This window comes from Pongo abelii, chromosome 13 (genome assembly GCF_028885655.2).
Source record: "Pongo abelii isolate AG06213 chromosome 13, NHGRI_mPonAbe1-v2.0_pri, whole genome shotgun sequence".
Lineage (NCBI taxonomy): Eukaryota > Metazoa > Chordata > Mammalia > Primates > Hominidae > Pongo > Pongo abelii.
Window position 1 is genome coordinate 90,729,488 of NC_071998.2, and position 14,995 is coordinate 90,744,482.

General features: G+C 35.1%; 1 long non-coding RNA gene across 2 annotated transcripts in view; it reads left to right on the forward strand.

Moving 5' to 3' along the window:
• The window catches only part of LOC129047952 (uncharacterized), a 60,659-nt gene that overhangs the window by 19,971 nt on the left and 25,693 nt on the right, over nucleotides 1–14,995 (forward strand). For both annotated transcript variants that reach the window (XR_010136568.1, XR_008509883.2), the window contains exon 3: nucleotides 4,681–4,756. This is a non-coding gene — a long non-coding RNA (uncharacterized LOC129047952). The remainder of the gene's footprint in view (nucleotides 1–4,680; nucleotides 4,757–14,995) is intronic.

Genomic DNA, 14,995 nt, shown 5'->3' on the forward strand with positions numbered 1-14,995 from the left:
GTATGAATACATCCAGAAGGTAGTTAGCAGTTCCAGACTGTACGTTCAGACATGGAAGCCACATGCCTATGACGATGAGCAAAGCTGTGGGGTAGATAGAACATGCCTGGAAAATTGGAAGAGAAGCCTGAGCAAGGAATCTTAGGGAACATCTGAGTGTAAGGCAGAGACAAAAGTGGAGACACTAACATGAGCTAAGAGCAGTTGTCAGAGAGAACAGTAAACTGTCAGCATACCAACAAAGAAGGATTTCTGAAAATATATCAGGTAGGATCAAGACTGAGGAAAGGCCACAGTATTTGACATTTAAAAGCCATTCTCAACCTTCCTAAGAGTAGTTTCAGTGGAGCAGTAAGTGTGGATGCCTGATTGGATCCAAAGTGTGGATACCACATTGGATCAAGAAATGAAAGGGACTTGAAGGATGTTGGGAGCTCCTCTTTTTCAGCAAATGAGATGAAGGGAAGATAGCATCTTAAATGGAGATTTGGTGAAGAAAAAGATTTTCCTTTTAACAGCAGTTAGGCACTATGGAGATTAGTTAAATCAAGTGATTTCTCACCCTTTGGGGGTTTATAGTCCTAGCAAGATTTACAAGAAGTAAGAAGCCTCAAAATGACTAAGTTCGGAAAACTGTGGACACAGTTGAAAACAGAGGCAAATTTTCTGTGAAGCTGATGAAGCTGAAGTTTCAAGACCCTTCCATTGCATGAAATCCTCCAGAAGTTCAACTTAATTATCAACTTAATTTTGTGTTTATGGTTTTTTATTCTTTTTCTTAAGGAGGACTCCAAATTTATAAACACTTTGAGACCAAGAAAACCTGGATTGCCACTGACAAACAATAAATTAAATTGTCACTGTCTTTAAATATCATGAGCACACTCAAAATAATTAATTCCTTACCATTGTAGATGGTTGAGCCAAGGCTGGACTCATGTGACAGAATGAGTACCTAGGTGATGAAATAATCTGTACATCAAACCCCTGTGACACAAGTTTACCTGTATAACAAACCTGTACATGTACCCCTGAACCTAAAAGCTGTTTGTTTGTTTGTTTGTTTTGAAATGGAGTCTCACTCTGTCGCCCAGGCTGGAGTGCACTGGCACGATCTCGGCTCACTGCAACCTCCGCCTCCCGGGTTCAAGCAATTCTCCTGTCTCAGCCTCCTGAGTAGCTGGGACTACAGGTGCATGCCACCACGCCTGGCTAATTTTTGTATTTTTAGTAGAGAAGGGGTTTCGCCATATCAGTAAGGCTGGTCTCGATCTTCTGACCTTAGGTGATCCACCGGCCTCGGCCTCCCAAAGTGCTAGGATTACAGGCACGAGCCACCACGTCCAGCCCCTAAAAGTTTTTTTAAAAATAATGCAAAAGACTGATCTGTATGTGCTAGAAAAGAAAAAAAAAAAAAAAGGGAATGAGTCTAATCCACAACAGAATGAAGTCAATGGCCGGTAAGCTCGCTCTCAACACAGTGGCTCCAACTTTTTAAAGTTTCACCCCTTTTAAAAGGAACAAGTCTCAAGGATTTTTTACTCATATTTTTAAATACAGTAGTTCTTAACCATGAAGATAAATACATACATACATACATACATGCATACATACATACATAGTAGAGATCTAGTTACACATGATCTTGACTTATAACTTCAATATGGAAAAAATGTAGATTTTTTAAGAGTTACAAGTTCTAAGTCTGATTCTACTACCAATCCATTTTGTGTTCAGCTTTATTCTACCTTGTAAGGAATATGATTCTTATTCTGTTAAGAGAAACAAACAAACAAATAGCTGTCTGCCTGCCTCCAGCAGCTTTAATTTTCTTTAATTTTTAATATAAAATTACTTTGTATCCATTATAGTATTTCTAAGGTTTTGGTATAATTGCTCTATTAGCTTTGTCAAATTAGTTGGAAAGTTAACTATCATTTATTATAGAACAGTTTACACACAGAAATTAACCATTCATTAAAAGTTGTTAAAATATTGCCTATAAATCCATCTAGCCAAGGGCATCTCTGGGAGCTAGTTATCTGACAGTTTTTTAAATTTTTTTTAGCGATTACTGGATATTTTAAATTTTCTCATTTTAGGTAATTTTGGTAATAGAGTTTTTCCTTAAGAATCATTCATTTTATGCAGATTTTTTAAAACCTTGACATAATATTATTCAACAATTATTTTAATAATCTGTATATCTAATTTTTTCTTTTCCTTGAATACACTTGCCAAAAGTTCATGCCTTTATCGTTTCTAAAAAGATAGCTCTTTAATTTATTAAGCAATTCTACAATTTTCCATTTTATAATTTATTAGTACTATTGTCAAATCTTAATTGTTCTGAAATTTGAATGTATCTTTCAATAAATGCCGAAGAAATTTGGCAGTGGAGAAATTTGGCAGTGGACACATAAAGATGTAAGCTGAGTCATAGTTGTAGTTGCCACATACATGTGATGGTAGCTATGCATGGAAGATGTGTTCATTCAGTTGCCACTTCAGATGATTTATTTGCATTGATAGCCCAACATGGGGTTAAATTTTAGCTTTAAAATAATTTCTTCAATTTCATTTTTTAAAATGACCTAAAATATCACACCATGTGGCTGCATTGAAATGAAATTTTTTGTTTATGCAGATGATTTTCCATTTCTTACAAGGCAATACAATTAAAGATGGTCAAAGTTGACAGATTTCTCACATAGATAATAGAGTTTCCAAAGCTAGGAACGGGGGTGTGACCAATTCTTGCTGACTTTCTAGAGATGCTAATTGTGATCCAGCTATATGTACTTCAATTAAGGAAAAAAATTATTAGTTCAACCCAGTAGAAAAAGCAAGTAAACCTCTTTAAATATACTTTCAAATTAAACTGTCAATTCTAAAGATGAATAGTAGTTGTGGCCAGAAGAACAGGAATGAAAAATAGTGTGTCACGATGATGTAACACAAAACTGATGATTCCAAAAAGACGTGCAGAAAGGTTTCAGACTTTGAATGTGAAGAGACAGAAACTAAAAATTTGATTGCAATATTCAAAAAGAAGAAAGAAAGTAGTATGTAATTGCATTGATAAATATATAACACAGTACATTTATTTGCAGATGACATGGTGGTATATGTAGAAAGTTCTAAGGAATTTACCAAAAAAAACCCTACTAGAGATTGATTGCATTTCCATACATTCACGATTGGGAAATTGTATTTTATAAAAACAAGACACATGGTAAACATGCAAAATCGATTATATTTTTACATACTAGCAATTGGGAAAAATAAAACAATAAATGTATAGGATCAAAAACATATAATGTTAACAAAATATGTGTAAGACTTCTCGCTACACAGTATATTGAAAAATATATCTAAGAGAAATTTTGAGATTGTTAAATGTATGAAAAAGTAAATCATGATCATGCTTTAGAAGACTCAATATTAAGATATCAGTTGTCTCCAAATTGATACATAGGTTTAATGCACTTCCAATCAAAACCCCATAGGCTTTTTTCGCCAGGAAATTAACAAGGTGATTCTAAAATTTATATGGAATTACAATACACCTAGAATAGCCAAAAAAAATCTTGAAAAGGTAGAACCAAGACAGAAAAATCATAATAACTAATATCAAGACTCACTATAAAGCTACGGTAATCAACACTGTTTGTGGTGTTGGTATAAGAATAGGAAAAAAGATCAATTAAACAGGAAAGATAATTCATAAATAGATGTATATATGTGTGGTCTGTTGATTTTAAACAAAGGTGCCAAGGTAAATAACTGGGTAAAAGAAAACCTTTCCAACAAGTGGTTAAAAAAAATAACTAGATGACTGCAACAAACAAATTGAACTTCAACCCCTACCTCACATCAAATATAAAAATTAATATGAAATAGATAATACATCTAGAAGTGAAAAGCAAAATAAAGCTTCTAGAATGAAATACACAATATGTTTGCAACTTTGGCATAGGCAAATATACAGTACACAAAAAGCACTAACCATATAATATTACTCAATTGGACTTTATCAAAACAAAAATTTCTGCTTATCAGAAGACACTATTAAATAAAAATGTAAGCCGTAGACTGGGAGAAAATATTTACAGCACACATATATATATATATATGAATATATATGAATATATATACATATATATGAATATATATGAATATATATACATATATGAATATATATATTTATATATACATATATGAATATATATATTTATATATACATATATGAATATATATATTTATATATACATATATGAATATATATATTTATATATGTGTGTTACAAATATTGTGTCTTGTAAATATTTACAACACATATATATAATATATAAATATATATTTTATAAACATAAATATGTTATATTTTATAAATATGTATATATTATATATATTTATAACACATATATTTTTATATATATTTATATATGTGTGTGTTGTAAATATTGTTCATGTGTTATAATATTATAGACATGTTCAGAATGTATTCTATTTCATATGTATTGTAATAGTATGGATATATCCAAAATGTATTATGTTTCATATATATTGTAGTATTGTAGATACAGACAGAATGTGTAAAGAACATTTATAAATCAGTAATAAAATGAATACAGGCATACCTTATTGTACTGCACTTTGTTTTATTATGTTTTGCAGGTATTGCATTTTTTACAAATTGAAGGTTTGTGGCAACCCCATGAGGAGCACGTCTATCGGCACCATTTTTCCAACAGTATGTGCTCGTCTCTGTGTCACATTTTGAGAATTCTCACAATATTTCAAATTTTTTCATTCTTATTATATTTATTATGATGATATGTGACCATTCGTTTTTGGTTTTACTATTGTAATTGTTTTAGAGCACTATGAACCACACCCATATAAGACAGTGAACTTAATCAGTAAAGGTTGTGTGTGCTTTCACTGCTCCACCAACCAGTCATTCCCCATCTTGTTCCCTTCTTGTTCCCCAAAACAGCAGTACTGAAATTAGGCCAGATAAAAACCCTACACTGGTCTCTAAGTGTTCAAGTAAGAGGAAGAGTCACAGATCTCTCACTTTAAATAAAAAGCTAGAAATCATTAAGCTTAGTGAGTAAAGCATGCCAAAGGTCAAGACAGGCCAAAAGGTAGGCTTCTTGATCTAAACAGTTAGTCAAGTTGTGAAAGCAAAGGAAAAGTTCTTGAAGTATATTAAAAGTGCTATTCCAGTGAACACTCAAATGATAGAAAAGCAAAACAGTCTTATTGCCAATATGGAGAAAGAGTTAGTGGTCTGGATAGAAGATTAAACCAGCCACAACATTGAGCCAAAGCCTAATCCAGGGCAAGGCCCTAACTCTCTTCAACTCTGTGAAGGCTGAGAAAGGGAAAGAAGTGGCAGAAGAAAAGTTTGAAGCTATCAGAGGTTTGTTCATGAGATTTAAGGAAAGAAGCCATCTCTATAATGAAGAAGTGCAAGGGGAAGCAGCAAGTGCTGATATTGAAGCTGCAGCAAATTATCTGGAAGATTCAGCCAAGTTAACTGATGAAAGTGGCTACACTAAACAACAGATTTTCAATGTAGACAAAACATCCTTCTATTGGAAGCAGATGACATCTAGGACTTTCATAGCTAGAGAAGAGAAGTCAATGCCTGGCTCCAAAGCCTCAAAGGACAGGCTGACTCTATTGTTAGGGGCCAATGCAACTGCTGACTTTAAGCTGTAGCCAATGCTCATTTACTATTCTAAAAGTCCTAGGTCCCTTAAGAATTGTACTAAATCTGTTCTGCCTGTGCTCTATAAATGGAACAACAGAGCCTGGATGACAATACACATGTTTACAGCACGATTTACTGAATATTTTAAGCCCACTGTTGAGACCTACTGCTTAGGAAAAAAAAAAATTATTCTTTCAAAATATTACTGCTCATTGGCAGTGCACCTGGTCACTTAAGAGCTCTGATGATTAATGTTTTGTTCATGCCTTCTAACACAACATCCATTCTGCAGCCCATAGATCGAGCAGTAATTTTGACTTACAAGTCTTATTAATTAAGAAATACATTCCATAAGGCTATAGTGGCCATAGATAGTTATTCCTCTAGTGGAGCAGGGCAACATAAATTGAAAACTTTCTGGAAAGGATCACCAATTTAGGTGTCATTAAGAATATTTGTCATTCATGAGAGAAGGTCAAAATATCATTAAGAATATTTGTCATTCATGTGAGAAGGTCAAACATGCATAAGAGTGTGGAAGAAGTTTGTTCCAACCTTTATGGATGACCTAGAGGGCTTCAAGACTTCAGTGGAGGAAGTCACTGCAGATGTGGTGGAAATAGCAAGACAATTAGAATTAGAAGTGGAGCCCAAAGATGTGACTGAATTGTAGCAATCTTATTATAAAACTAATGAATAAGGAGTTGCTTCTTATGGATGAACATACAAAGTGATTTCTTGAGATTAAATCTACTCCTAATAAAGATACCGTGAACATGGTTGAAATGACAACAAAAGATTTAGAATGTTACATAAACTTAGTTGATAAAGCAGCAGCAGATTTTGAGAGGATTAACTTCAGTTTTGAAAGAAGTTTTACTGTGGGTAAAATACTATCAAATAGCACCACATCCTACAGAGAAATCTTGTAAAAGGAAGAGTCAATCAATGCAGCAAACTTTATTGTCTTATTTTAAGAAATTGCCACAGCCACCCAGGTTTTGGCAGCCACCACCCTAATCAGTCAGCAACGAACAACATCAAGGAAAGATCCTCCGTCAATAAAAAGATTATGACTCAGTGAAGGCTCAGGTGATTGTTAGCATTTTTAACAATAAAGTATTTTTAATAAAGGTATGTACATTTTTATATATAATGCTTTTTCACATTTAATAGACCACAGTATAGCGTAAATGCAACTTTTATATGCATTGGAAAACCAAAAAAATGCATGCATCTCACTTTATTGTAGGATCTAGAACCAAACCCACAACGTCTCTGGCTTATGCCTGTAAATAAAAATTGGAATTTAAAAGTATATGAATAGCCAATAAGCACATGGAAGTGTGTTCAACATCATTAGTCATCAAGAAAATTGTAAGTTATACATGATAGGATACCATATCACATTTACTAGGATTGAATTTTTTTTAAGTAAATAGTAAATGTTTGCAAAGATGTGGTGCAGTTAAAATTCTCATTCACTCAGGGTGCAATTTAACAACAACTTTTGAAGACTCCGTCCATTCTTTATAAAGTTAAATATATACCACAGAATATACATTGTCAAAGTATATACCTGTCAAAGTGTATACCAAAGTTTATCAAATTATACTTAATATCTGAATATTGTATTGCATGTATAGCCTACCTCAATACAAAAATTTTTTCAAGTAATACTTAGCTAAATCTTTATAACTGAAAAGGCCTGAGTTTAGAAATTTGGGAAAAATTATTCTAACCAGTCTTCTGTCTAAAGTTATGTTAATAATTTCTTGTTTGCCACAGGAATTATTTAGGAGAGTATCTTGTTTACATGTAATTGTTAATTTCTAGTTTTAGTGGATAGTGGTCAAGAATGTAATTTGTATGATTTCTGCTGTTGAGCTCTGTAAATATTTTTCTTCCAAAGCTAATAAATTTCCATAAAGATCCAATTATCAGTTTAAAATAAGGAAGCCTAAAATATCCAAATAGAGATAATAGATATAAAAAATGGAAAGATATAAAAGAGTAGAAATGAAATTAGAAAATATTGGTTTTTATATTTTTAATGTAATCTGTCAATGATTAGTTTTTCTATATATTTCAAATAAATTCTCTACTACATATCTCAAAGGAATATTATTTTTCTGCTTAAATATATTTTCATTTGGAACTGTACCCTTATTAAAATAATTATTTTTAAGTTCCTTGTATCGCATTGCTTTATTTCCTACAAATAGAACTTAGTTGAATTTCATAGGGTTTAAAAAAATAATCTGAGAATTCAGATCTTTAAATATGTAATTTATCTCAATTATTTACAGCTAAGACTGGCATAGCAGATCTTTATTCTTACCTGTTTTCTGTTTTCAAACTTTCTTAGTGTTCCCTTTGTTTTGTAGCTTGTTTTTAGATGGACTAGTTCTTTTTTTAATTGTAGCTATTTATATTTTTATTTTCAAAGAAGATTTTCTCTAGATAAAGGATTTTGTGACTGAAAAACACTTGACTAACACATATTTGGACATATCCCTATTTTAATTGGTTTCAGACTAAGGCCAATCCTTTCCTAGCATAAGTTCTCCATTTCTTCAAGCAATTGTTTTCAAGGAGGGCATACATCTCTTGAGTCCTTGTGTATTAAAATTTTTTTTTTGTTATTTCACAAGTTATAGATGACTAGGCTGGGTATAAAAGCAGTAAGTTATAACTTTGGTTCTCAAAACTCTATACAGTACTACATTTTCTTCTAAATTTAAGCTTTCACAGTAAAAGCCAGAGAATAGCCAGACTTTTGTTATATTTTTAGGTAGTCTGTTTCTTCTGCTTAGATATTTATGAAAGTTTTTCTTATCATTACGAATTAAAATTGTTGCCAGGATACATCATTGTATGTGGCTTTGTTCATTGATTTGTCTGGAACACAATGATTTTTTTCAATCTGGGTCTTACTTCTGCTCATTAATTTTTTCCTGTTATATCTAATTATTGCTTTTATTCCATTTAAGTATTTTTTTGGGAATACCAATTATCCACATCTTTACTCTTGTCTCTTTGATATTCATATTTTTTGTATACTATGGAGAAAGCCAGATGGTTCCCTAAAGTCCTCCAGTCTATGGATCCTCCACTAAATCCTTTCAGAAAAAAAGTGCTCTCCCTCTGTGTCTTCTAAATACTCTGTTCCCCTGTAGTAAAGAATTTTTCAAAGACTTCATGTAGTTTTCCCCCCTTCTTATTTAACCTGAAAATGTGAAATTTATTCCGATTCGGTGTTTATCAGGGCAGGAGAGTTGAAGTACGTTTCGCTCTACTTTATTTATCCGATGTGCACAGCATCTGGTCCAAGCCCCAGTGGTCTGCATCAGTGGTCCCCAAACTTTTTGGCACCAGGGACCAGTTTTTATGGAAGACAGTTTTTCCATGGATGGGGCAGGGTGGGGTCGCAGGATGGTTTCACTGTTCCACCTCAGATCTTCAGGCATTAAATTCTCATAAGAAGCATGCAACCTAGATCCCTTGCATGTGCAGTTCACAATAGGGTTTGTGCTCCTATAAGAATCTAATGCTACCACTAATCTGGTAGGAGGCAGAGCTCAGGTGGTAATGCTCACTTGCCAGCTGCTCACCTCCGGCTGTGCGGCCCAATTCATAACAGGTCACAGATGGATACCAGTCCATGGCCCAGGGGTTGAGGACCCCTGGTCTACATGACTTCATCTAATGCACCTCTCTACCACTGAGGTTCCATCAGGCTTCACAAACAGTCTGATTTGCAGTGTATATAAGAATCTACAATTCCAAGCATGCTGTTACCAGGGTTTATTGTTTTGCTGTGGTGGTGGTAGTGGTGGTAGCGGTGTAGTAGTAGTAGTGTTTTGGTTGCCAACCCAAACTGTAAGAGCTTTACCTGCAAGAAATTTTCCTCTGAAATGCAATATGCCTCCACCAGTCTTCCCACTGGTGGCCAAAACTGACCTAGCACCCAACTTGTTTCCTGGGCATTTTTATTTCTCTGGATGTAGAATGATATCACAACATTCTCAGATTCACAAATCAATCCATATGGGTAAAAGCCCTCCTGCCCAATTTTTTATCGGAGCCAGTCCTGAGTCTCTGAGTCTGATAATGGATAGACAATAGAGAGGACTCCACATACCCTCCCTCCTCATTTAAAAGGGTTTCTATGTCATGTAAAGTTGTCTGTTATGCCATAGAAAGAGACATGGGTAGGTTTGTCTCAATTTTTCCTTTTATAATTAGTATAGATTCTTCCCCAGTGTTGAAATTATGCTGGCCATTGCTTTTATTATTGTATTTCAATTACTATCTTTTTTCTTTATCTTCATAGGCATTTTATTAGGAAAACTGAGAAACACTTCACCAGGGGCCGCTAGCCAGGCTCCATTTTTAGCTTGAACTCCTATAGCTTCTTAATGAATAATTAAAACATGTCTGGGGAGGATATTCAACAACTAAATCAATGCTAGAGATTATTTGCTAAAGAAGTATAATCTAGCCACCTAACTGTGAAAAGATAGAAAGTATTTTTCAAGAGAGAAATAAAATGCCTAACAACTGACTAAGATCCCTAATAGAAATGATGACAAAGGATGGTATTCCTAAAATAAAAGGCTTATGCAGACAGCTCAAGTTGCTCTCCACCCAAGCAGAATTAAGAGTACTATTCTGCAGATTTGGGATTAATGTCACCAGATCGAGTCCTAGCTATAATGCAGGCAATAACGTTTTGTAAAAAAGAACACCATGTGGCGGCCTTGCTAATCTTCTGGATGAGAATCAGTTGGAAGTTGGCAACACATATTGACATGCCTTGGACTAAAAGAAGTTCTTAACATGACACTGCAGTTTTTAGGGCTACTCAGAATTAATATGAGAGACATGGTCAAATATAGTGTGGAATATGGGCAACTATAAAATCGTTGAATACTAAGCACTTAAGTCAAATGAAATTTTCAAATTTTGGAATAGTTCAAATAAAAGCCTAGAGGTAACTGGAGATCACAGTTGATGTCTATTTGAATGGAGAATAGGAAAAATACTGCGAGAGGAGGGTCCATTTAAGGCTGAATTTGGCCGTTATTTTTGAAAAGGATTTAGGTCTAAGTTCTTTAGTTCGAGAACATAGAGAAATGGGTAGACAGCTCATTCTGGAAGCTGAAACTGTTTCTACCAAGAAAAAAATGTTCCCCCATGAGAAATATGAGATCTCCATGTTTAGAGCCCTAAATAAAGGAGGTCCAATCACCTTTCTGAGGTCAATGTTAATATCCTCAGCCTTCCAAGAGAGTTTAACAACTCCAAGTTCTCCTCCAGCCAAATGAGCAAAAACTGAACAAGAAAGAGCTTGCCTTCAGCATGGCTAAAACTACAGCCTGATTTAACCTATTTCCCCAAATAAGATGTATCATAAAGCAGGACAGGGATACTAAAAGGGGATGAGAACTGAGGGACTAAGACTGGGATAGGATCAAGAGGCGGGCAAAATGTTTTTAATAGCAAAACCTCAGTACTCTGGCAGCACATAACAGGGAAGCATCTTGTCTGAACTAGTCGGCCCTGCCCTTTCAATAGGAGGGGCCCAGCTAATCCTTGGATAAAATTATTTTAGAACTAAAAGAGAATTTAGAGATTATCTAGTCTAGCCCCCTTGCTTAAGGACACTTGGGCCCTGACAGATTAAAAGGCTTGCTGGGCTCACGTGGTAAATTCGTTGCAGAAGTGGAATTATAACTCAAAATCTCCTGATGCTCATTATGATGTTCTTCTTGCTCCTTTTATGGAAATTCTAAGGGAGGCAGCATGACACAGCCAAAACAGAACTATTTCAACTCTAATTTTTGAGTTCTAGTCTTCTCCGTCCTAGTTTGAGTGATAGAATCCTAGAAGGCAGGACTTCATTTAGTTCCATCTGCTACCCTAAGCAAGAATCCCCAAAATGATAGTAGCAATGAACAACTGTGTGGGCAGCTAGGCTCTTGTAAACCCCTCTCAGGGATGGATCTCTCACTGCCTCAGAGGGAGCTGATACGACTCGGCAGCAGCTTTTCTTGATGACCTGAAATCTGCTTCCCTGAAATTTTTATTTTGACCTCCAAGAAGGCACCTTCTTCTCTTCCACATGATAGCACTGCTCATTTAATTCAACAAATATTCACGCAAAGCCTGTATTTGCTAGGCTGCATTCTGTATTTTGGAACTATAAACCTGACATTGCAGAACACATAATCTAGTCAGGAAGATGATCTTTAATTGCTATTAAATCTGATAATACATGCATATAATTGCCAGGCACATGTAAATACTCAATAAATACTAGACATTATTCTTATTAACTATTATACAGCTATTTCATCATTTCATGCCCAAACTAAATCTCCACTTTGCTTAAGCATGCAACATAGAATGTGGCCTCTAGATCAGGGGTTGGCAAACTTTTTCTTTAAAGGGCCAGACGGTAAATACTTTAGCTTTTGCAAGCCATATGGTTTCTGCCACAACTACTCAATCCTGCATTTCTAGCATGAAAGCAGCCATAGAGAATATGTAAATGATGGCTGTGGCAGTGTTCTAATGAAACTTTATTTATCAAAACAGGCAACTGTTTTCATTTGGCCCACAGGCCATAGTGTGCCAACCTCTGCTTTAGATGCTTCACTGTCTCCACCACCCTCGTTCAGTTTGACAATGGCTTTCTAAAGTGGAAAGATACACATCTTTAGGGTCTGCCCTAAAAATAGCAAGACCAGTATAAAGTACAATAGTGTTATAAATACCATGAATAGGATACTATAAGCCAATTGCTATAGCTCATGATGGTTATCTTTTAAAGTAAGAAGAGTATTTACATCAATTTACTTTCAGTTTAAATGTGCATTCAGGGGTACGATCCCATTTTATTTTATTTGCTGCATCCCATTGTTGGCTTATATTAATTTTGAGGTCATCTAGAAATCCTGATTCCTGAGAGTAAAGATGAAGTATCTTATTAAATCAAAGTTAGCATTCTAAACAATGAGAAACCTCCAACCCCCTTTCTTCAAATCAGCTTTCAAAATTCTGAGAGGCAGACTTAAATCTACTACCTGCACCAACCCCTTGCCATCCCCCTAACCAGGGCGAGAGATTAAAGGATTCCACCCTAGGAAAATAGCTTTACAAAAAGATACTGGCATTTACAAATCGCCAGCTAAAAAGCTGAGCTCTTTCTGGGGTGGACAGTGAAGTTTACCCTACCAGTTGTCAAGCCCTACCTGTAAATACATAGCTTTCAATTAGCTTTTTTAGTGCCTCATTTTTAAATACGATCAGATAGCCAGGGATCACCAGGCGTTTCAGCAAAACCTCCAATTTTTTAATAGAGACCTATATAAACATGAAAAAAAGAAGCAGCAGCCCAAATAACTAGAAACAATATAAGGAATTTTAAAACATCTTCCCATTGCAAAAAAGCTGTAACTAATATTATCTGAGAAAAGTTGTTAAACTTATTAGATTAATTAAACAATTAGTAGGATGCTATGGGAAGAAGTGATATTCAGATATTCAGAGAATATGAAAAACATTAGTATTTAAAAATATGACAATAGAAAAAGTAAATATAAAACCTAGAATATAAAGTTGAGAAAGTCATTCAGAAAATAGAATGAAAAGAAAAAGTGAGAGCATCAGTACAGAAGATCTAACATTTAGTTAATAATAGGAATTCCAAAATGAAAGAATGGAGAAAACAGAAAAGAGGACATTATCAAAGAAATAAAGCAGGGGAGTTTTCTAGAACTGAAGGAAATTAAACACTGGATTGAAATGTCCCATAATTGCTCAGCCCAACACACACAGCACCTTCAGCCGTCATAGCACAAGTGGTTGGTTGAAGTATGGAGTTACTCATACAACCAACGCTTATTCACTGGGGCCGGGCACTGGTGGTCCAGCACACACAGGAAAGACACAATCCCTGACTTTGAGAAGGCTAGAGGCTAATGGTGGGTCAACCTGCTTCATGTATCCCCCAGAGACTCACTTCACTAAAGCACACATTTTACCCCAGACTAAGAAGTGTTTGGCTCTTAGTAAACCATAAGCCTGATCCAGGTGATTGTCCTGCACCATCATAACTGACAGCCTCACTCTTCATCTTGGGAGGCTGGCAGAAACTTAACTTTCCTCCTCAAGGAGGGTCTTCCTTGCCCCAATTCTCTGAAAAGGTTATTGTAAATACTTATGCCTTCTTTCTGCAGTCCACCATGACAACCGACCTTCCCCCAGAGTTGGCATAATAGTAGAAATCATGTTGACCACAACAACAAACATGTGATGTATGGCCTTCTTGAATCTCTTTTTTTAATGAGACGTAAACGAGCAAATGAGGATAAATAAATATGTAAAATTCAGCTTAGCATTTTGCTGGCTTTTTTCATACATTATCTTTACAATTTTGTAAAGTACACATTCATGACCATTTACATACAAATTTCCAAAGGGTTTCAGTAACCTCCCCAGGGACTCACAGCTAGGGAATGGCGCAACTGGAGTCACATCCAGGGCCTCCGATCCAAACCGCAAGTTCTTGCTTCCCTTGTAGAGACTCAAATGTACAATCAATGTTCCTCTTAAACTCCTCTCACAAAAAAACTTGTGTAAATCCACATCTATCTTAAAATCACCTCCTAAATTAATCATTAGTAATCATGCATCAAAAATTAATCTCTGAATTGATGCAATAGAAGACTTGATATTACCAGGAAGCATATACAAGGTACCACGATCCTGATCTGAGGGAGACAACAAACTAACAAAAAACTCAAGGGGGCCAGACATGCATCATGGTTCTCATAGAGGACTCATGAATTGTGAGTTGTTTACCAATGAGTTAAAATCTTTCGTACATGCTTACCAAACACTTTTACTTTTTGTGTGTGTGATTGTTTTATTCTTTACCCATTTTTTCTATTGGGATATTCATGGCTGGTGAGGTGGAAATTATTATGTCCCCTTGGAATTTTTCACATAAAGAAGAGTTGAAGGAAAGGCTTGCGTAGTCTGAGAAAAAGAAGCCTCTTGTCAGACGTGATTATAAACCATAGACACTTAAAGAGCTGCTCTTGATATAGGAGCCCATGTAGGAAACAGAGTATGAACTGCCATTTATTAGGTGTTAAAACATGAAAACTGGAATTTCTACAAACCAAATAGCCTGAGTCAGATTTCAAGATAGTCTGGATATCATCTAAAGACAGTCTCTCATCCATCTCTCTGTAGATA